At 58.2% G+C, this 7228-nt stretch overlaps 1 non-coding gene across 1 annotated transcript; it reads right to left on the bottom strand.

Moving 5' to 3' along the window:
* On the bottom strand, positions 1 to 1754 carry LOC142796028 (small subunit ribosomal RNA; the record flags this gene model as incomplete). The annotated part of the gene is made up of 1 exon (XR_012893492.1): positions 1 to 1754. It is a non-coding gene; the product is annotated as a small subunit ribosomal RNA (ribosomal RNA).
* Between the last annotated feature and the right edge of the window lie 5474 nt (positions 1755 to 7228).

The following is a 7228-nucleotide window of genomic DNA, read 5'->3' on the forward strand; positions in this document are numbered from 1 at the left end:
GATCAAGTTTGGTCATCTTTCCAACAGACCGGCGCAACCGAAAGGCCGCGCCGGACATCGGTCCGAAGACCTCACTAAATCATTCAATCGGTAGTAGCGACGGGCGGTGTGTACAAAGGGCAGGGACGTAATCAACGCGAGCTTATGACTCGCGCTTACTGGGAATTCCTCGTTCAAGGGGAACAATTGCAAGCCCCTATCCCAATCACGAAAGAAGTTCCACGGGTTACCCAGTCTTTTCAGACAGGGATAAAGACACGCTGCTTCCTTCAGTGTAGCGCGCGTGCGGCCCCGGACATCTAAGGGCATCACAGACCTGTTATTGCTCTGTTTCGTGCGGCTAGGAGCCGCTTGTCCCTCTAAGAAGGTTGTAAGGTGCTGGGAACCCCGCACCTATTTAATAGGCTAGAGTCTCGTTCGTTATCGGAATTAACCAGACAAATCGCTCCACCAACTAAGAACGGCCATGCACCACCATCCACCGAATCAAGAAAGAGCTCTCAATCTGTCAATCCTCCCAGTGTCCGGGCCGGGTAAGTTTTCCCGTGTTGAGTCAAATTAAGCCGCAGGCTCCACTCCTGGTGGTGCCCTTCCGTCAATTCCTTTAAGTTTCAGCTTTGCAACCATACTTCCCCCGGAACCCAAATACTTTGGTTTCCCGGAAGCTGCCCGCCGAGTCATTTGAGTAACTCAGGCGGATCGCTGGTTGGCATCGTTTATGGTCAGAACTAGGGCGGTATCTGATCGCCTTCGAACCTCTGACTTTCGTTCTTGATCAATGAAAACATTCTTGGCAAATGCTTTCGCAGTAGTTCGTCTTGCGACGGTCCAAGAATTTCACCTCTAGCGCCGCAATACGAATGCCCCCGTCCGTCCCTCTTAATCATTACCTCGTATTCCAAAAACCAACAGAACAGAAACGAGGTCTTGTTCTATTATTCCATGCAAGTTTATTCAGGCGACTCGCCTGCGTTGAGCACTCTAATTTTTTCAAAGTAAAAGCACCGGCCATCTCGAGGCACACAATGAAGTGCACCAAGAAAGAACCGGCATGATGTTCAGTCCGAGCCGTCGCATCGGGTAGATGCACTACTCGTCTGGAACTGAGATCCAACTACGAGCTTTTTAACCGCAGCAGCTTTAGTATACGCTATTGGAGCTGGAATTACCGCGGCTGCTGGCACCAGACTTGCCCTCCAATTGATCCTCGTTAAAGGATTTAGAGTGTACTCATTTCAATTACGGGGCCTCAAAAGAGTCCCGTATTGTTATTTTTCGTCACTACCTCCCCGTGCCGGGAGTGGGTAATTTGCGCGCCTGCTGCCTTCCTTGGATGTGGTAGCCGTTTCTCAGGCTCCCTCTCCGGAATCGAACCCTGATTCTCCGTTACCCGTAACAACCATGGTAAGCAAGTAACCTACCATCGAAAGTTGATAAGGCAGACACTTGAAAGAAACGTCGCCGGCTCGTGGCCATGCGATCAGCACAAAGTTATCCAGAGTCACCACACAATACGGGCCGAAACCCGATCGATCTTGGTCTAATAAAAGCACCCGTTACCCAAAGGGCTCCAGGCTCACTGCATGTATTAGCTCTAGAATTGCCACAGTTATCCAAGTAGGAAGAAACGATCTAAGGAACCATAACTGATTTAATGAGCCATTCGCGGTTTCGCCTTATTTCGGCATGTACTTAGACATGCATGGCTTAATCTTTGAGACAAGCATATGATTACTGGCAGGATCAACCAGGTAATCGTTCGACTGCGCGTCCGTCCTCGCCTTCGGCGGGCCGGACGCAGTCTGTGTGCGGCGGAGGCCACCTTCAGGCGCCCCAACACGCTTATTTTGCACTCCGAGATGACGGCGTTCGAGCTCGCTACGGCACAACCTTCCCGAAAGACGAGTGGGAGCCGTGCGGCAAGAAGCACGTTCATGCTCGCTCTTTTTCGTTGCATCGACTCGGTCGCGCCGTGCGGGTTGCCCAAGCCCGCTGCACTGTCGGTGGACCGGCCGGAACTAGCAACGGAGCCGAGACTGCAAAGCCGCCAGACGACGGGTCACGCCCGCGTCTTCGGCGCTTTCGCATCTGAATCGCCCGAGGACGACACGGAACACACCTCGATATCGTGGTAAAACGGCACCGTCCGACAACCAGCCCCTAACGCATCAAGCGGATGAGGCTGCAGACGACTGCCGTGGATTCCCCTGGAGCAGACCCGAGGACACGCTTGACGAGGCCGAAGCCCGCCGCATATCAGACACCCGGTCGCTTTCGCGTACGCCGCTCACGAGAACCCCCACATAATAGCAGCGATAAGTACCCAGACCTCCTTGGGCACTAATACGAGCGTACTCGAGAAAATTTCACCGCGGGTGTGCCCCGAAACGTGTGGCACGTTGAGCGTGCCACAAGTCTACGTCGCTCTCAAACCCGCCGAGGTCGTAGAATTTGCGACCCTACTCACGAAATTCCCACCGAGGATACGGCCGCAAACGTACCGCACCTTGGGTAGGCCACGAGTTTGTGCAACACTACGCTGACGGCACAGCACCGAGGTCGTGCGCGCACGCACGGGAAAATTCCGCCGCGGTTTCTGCCGAAAACGTGAGGCACCACGACTCTCCGCAAGTTCGCGTCGACTGCGAAAGACCGAAGTCGTGAACGACGTGTCCGCTACTCGCCGCCGACACGCTGGACACCAAACGTACAACGACTCGACGGCGTCGTAGAGGCCCACGACGCGGTTTTCCTTAACGACGTCTCGGCGTGGCACCGACAGGTTAGAACGGCCGACCAACGTTCCCTGTCCGCCGTTCGGCTCAGTCGAAGGGCTCGGCGACTTCGGCAACGCTGCGAAGCCGCACGGTGACGCACGCCATGTCCCCATTTTTTTTTTTTTTTTCTTTCTGCGTCTGCCGGGGTGCCCCTATAATAGCAGCGATAAGCACCCAGACCGCCGTGGGTCGCTCGCCCCGGCTGACGTGGTTTTTCGTACTCCTGCGGCGGTCGCCGTCAAGCACGTCCAAATACGCTACTTTCGTGGGCGCATTCACGCTCTTTCGCTTCGCCGGAGTGCCAGCACTCACTCTGCCAAAAACGGCGAACATCCGAGCGGCGGTTCCCACTTTTGCGTCGGCGTCGCAAACCCCGCCCCGGCAGACGAGGTTTGCCGTACTCGTGCGACGGTGGCCGGCGGGCACGTCGAAAGACGCCGATATCGTGCGCGAATTGGCGCACCTTGGCTTCACCGGAGTGCCGCCACTGACTCCTCCAAAAACGGCGAAGATCCGAGCGGCGCTTCCCACTTTCGCATCGGCGTCCCGAACTCCGCCCCGGCTGACGCGGTTTACCGTACTCGTGCGACGGTCGCCGGCGAGCACGTGGAAAGACGCCGATATCGTGCCCGAATCGGCTCCGTTCGGCTTCGCCGGAGTGCCAGCACTGGCTCGGCGAAAGACGACGAACATCCGAGCGACGGTTCTCACTATTGCGTACGCGTCGCAAACCCCGCCCCGGCAGACGCACTTTGCCGTACTCGTGCGACGGTCGCCGGCGAGCACGTAGAAAGACGCCGATATCGTGCCGGAATCGGCCCCGTTTGGCTTCGCCGGAGTGCCAGCACTCACTCGGCCACAAACGGCGAACATCCGAGCGGCGGTTCCCACTTAGCCGTCGGCGTCCCGAACTCCGCCCCGGCAGACGCGGTTGCCGAGCTCGTGCGACTAGCGACCGCGAAGCCGTCTCGCGACGCCGCTTTCGTGCGCGGCTCCCACTGCGACCTGGGTCACCCGAGGTCGACGAGCAAGAAAGAATGTCGAAAAAAAATTTTTTTTTTTTTTGCGTCTGCCGGGGTGCCCCTATAATAGCAGCGATAAGCACCCAGACCGCCATGGGTCGCTCGCCCCGGCTGACGTGGTTTTTCGTTTTCCTGCGGTGGTCGTCGTCAAGCACGTCCAAACACGCCACTTTCGTGGGCGCATTCGCGCTCTTTCGCTTCGCCGGAGTGCCAGCACTCACTCTGCCAAAAACGGCGAACATCCTAGTGGCGGTTCCCACTTTTGCGTCGGCGTCGCCAACCCCGCCCCGGCATACGCGGTTTGCCGTACTCGTGCGGCGGTGGCCGGCGGGCACGTCGAAAGACACCGATATCGTGCGCGAGTCGATGCTTCTTGGTCTCGCAGGAGGGCCGCCACTCACTCCTGCAAAAACGGCGAAGATCCGAGCGGCGCTTCCCACTTTTTCGTCGGCATCGCAAACCTCGCCCCGGCAGACGCGCTTTGCCGTACTCGTGCGACGGTCGCCGGCGAGCACGTCGAAATACGCCGATATCGTGCCCGAATCGGCCCCGTTTCGCTTCGCCGGAGTGCCAGCACTCACTCGGCCAAAAACGGCGAACATCCGAGCAGCGGTACCCACTTAGCCGTCGGCATCCCGAACTCCGCGCCGGCTGACGCGGTTGCCGAGCTCGTGCGACTAGCGACCGCGAACGCGTCTCGCGACGCCGCTTTCGTGCGCGGCTCCCATTGCGACCTGGGTTACCCGAGCTCGACCAGCAAAAAAGAAGGTCGAAAAAAAATTTTTTTTTTCTGCGTCTGCCGGGGTGCCCCTATAATAGCAGCGATAAGCACCCAGACCGCCGTGGGTCGCTCGCCCCGGCTGACGTGGTTTTTCGTACTCCTGCAGCGGTCGCCGTCAAGCACGTCCAAATACGCCACTTTCGTGGGCGCTTTCGCGCTCTTTCGCGTCGCCGGTGTGCCAGCACTCACTCTGCCAAAAACGGCGAACATCCTAGTGGCGGTTCCCACTTTTGCGTCGGCGTCGCCAACCCCGCCCCGGCATACGCGGTTTGCCGTACTCGTGCGGCGGTGGCCGGCGGGCACGTCGAAAGACACCGATATCGTGCGCGAGTCGATGCTTCTTGGTCTCGCAGGAGGGCCGCCACTCACTCCTGCAAAAACGGCGAAGATCCGAGCGGCGCTTCCCACTTTTTCGTCGGCATCGCAAACCTCGCCCCGGCAGACGCGCTTTGCCGTACTCGTGCGACGGTCGCCGGCGAGCACGTCGAAATACGCCGATATCGTGCCCGAATCGGCCCCGTTTCGCTTCGCCGGAGTGCCAGCACTCACTCGGCCAAAAACGGCGAACATCCGAGCAGCGGTACCCACTTAGCCGTCGGCATCCCGAACTCCGCGCCGGCTGACGCGGTTGCCGAGCTCGTGCGACTAGCGACCGCGAACGCGTCTCGCGACGCCGCTTTCGTGCGCGGCTCCCATTGCGACCTGGGTTACCCGAGCTCGACCAGCAAAAAAGAAGGTCGAAAAAAAATTTTTTTTTTCTGCGTCTGCCGGGGTGCCCCTATAATAGCAGCGATAAGCACCCAGACCGCCGTGGGTCGCTCGCCCCGGCTGACGTGGTTTTTCGTACTCCTGCAGCGGTCGCCGTCAAGCACGTCCAAATACGCCACTTTCGTGGGCGCTTTCGCGCTCTTTCGCGTCGCCGGTGTGCCAGCACTCACTCTGCCAAAAACGGCCAACATCCGAGCGGCGGTTCCCACTTTTGCGTCGGCGTCGTAAACCCCGCCCCGGCAGACGCGGTTTGCCCTACTCGTTCGACGGTCGCCGGCGAGCGCGTCGAAAGACGCCGATATCGTGCGCTAATTGGCGCTCCTTGGCTTCTCCGGAGTGCCGCCACTCACTCCTCCAAAAACGGCGAAGATCCGAGCGGCGTTCTCCACTTTCGCATCGGCGTCCCGAACTCCGCCCGGGCTGACGCGGTTTACCGTACTCGTGCGACGGTCGCCGCCGGGCACGTCGAAAGACGCCGATATCGTGCCGTAATCGGCCCCGTTTGGCTTCGCCCGAGTGCCAGCACTCACTCGGCCAAAAACGGCGAACATCCGAGCAGCGTTTCCCACTTTCGCATCGGCGTCCCGAAGCCCGCCCCGGCAGACGCGGTTTGCCCTACTCGAGCGACGGTCGCCGGCGATCACGTCGAAAGGCGCCGAATTCGTGCACGAATCGATGCTTCTTGGTCTCGCAGGAGGGCCGCCACTCACTCCTGCAAAAACGGCGAAGATCCGAGTTGCGCTTCCCACTTTTTCGTCGGCGTCCCGAACTACGCCCCGGCTGACGCGGTTTACCGTACTCGTGCGACGGTCGCCGGCGGGCACTTCAAAATACGCCGATTTCGTGGGCGCATTCACGCTGTTTCGCTTCCCCGGAGTGCCAACACTCACTCTGCCGAAAGCGGCGATCATCCGAGCGGCGGTTCCCACTTTTGCGTCGGCTTCGCAAACGGCGCCCCGGCAGACGCGCTCGTGCGACGTACTCGTGCGACGGTCGCCGGCGAGCACGTCGAAAGACGCCGATATCGTGCTCGAATCGACCCCGTTTCGCTTCGCCGGAGTGCTGCCAGTCACGGCGCAGAGAACGGCGAACAAGTGTTTTTTTTTTTTTTCCTAGAATTTGTGTTATAGAAGGCACATTTGATATCGGACGATAATTTTCAACTTTATCACGCGCACCGATTTTCGTGTAGAGGTTTGCAAGTTTATGGGAATTTCTCCACTTGGAATAATGCGATTTAGTAGTACTACGAGAACTTCATGGATGTACTCAAGGGTACGGGGCAAGTCAGTTACGTCAACACCTGCAGATTTTTTACACTTCAAACTGAAAATTGTTGGTTGTGAGTCCTCGTGTGATATTAAAGGCCGATTCGCTAACACATAGAACAAAGAAAGAAAGGAAGAAAAAACGCCCGCGCTCGCTCAAGAAACCTGGGTTCGCAACAAGTGGCAACAACAAGCAACCGAGCGAGTGCGCCAAAACCCGTGGCGGCCGAACAAACGCGAAGTCCCAACCGCGTCAGCCGGGGCGGCACGGGACAGGAAAAATCACTTCAGCCGGGGCGGCGGGGCACCGAATAAACCTCGTCACCTCGTCGCAGGATAAAAGAGGAAACAAAAAGTCTAAACAGCGTCTGCTGGAGCGAATGCGTAATAAAACAACAACAACAACAAAAAAAAAACACCCGCGCTCAAGAAGTCTGCAATCCTCACAAAAGGCGACTGTGACCGAGCAGCGTCAGCCGGGGCCGTGCGGAAACGGAAAAACCGTGACTACCGGGGCGTCGAGGCACCGAAAAATCCACTTCAGCCGCGGCGAAAAAAAAAACAAAAAGAAAGACGGAGGGGGGGGGGGGAACCACGTCTGCCGGGGCGAAG

The sequence above is a fragment of the Rhipicephalus microplus genome, unplaced genomic scaffold (assembly GCF_043290135.1).
Source record: "Rhipicephalus microplus isolate Deutch F79 unplaced genomic scaffold, USDA_Rmic scaffold_1031, whole genome shotgun sequence".
NCBI classification, from domain to species: Eukaryota; Metazoa; Arthropoda; class Arachnida; order Ixodida; family Ixodidae; genus Rhipicephalus; species Rhipicephalus microplus.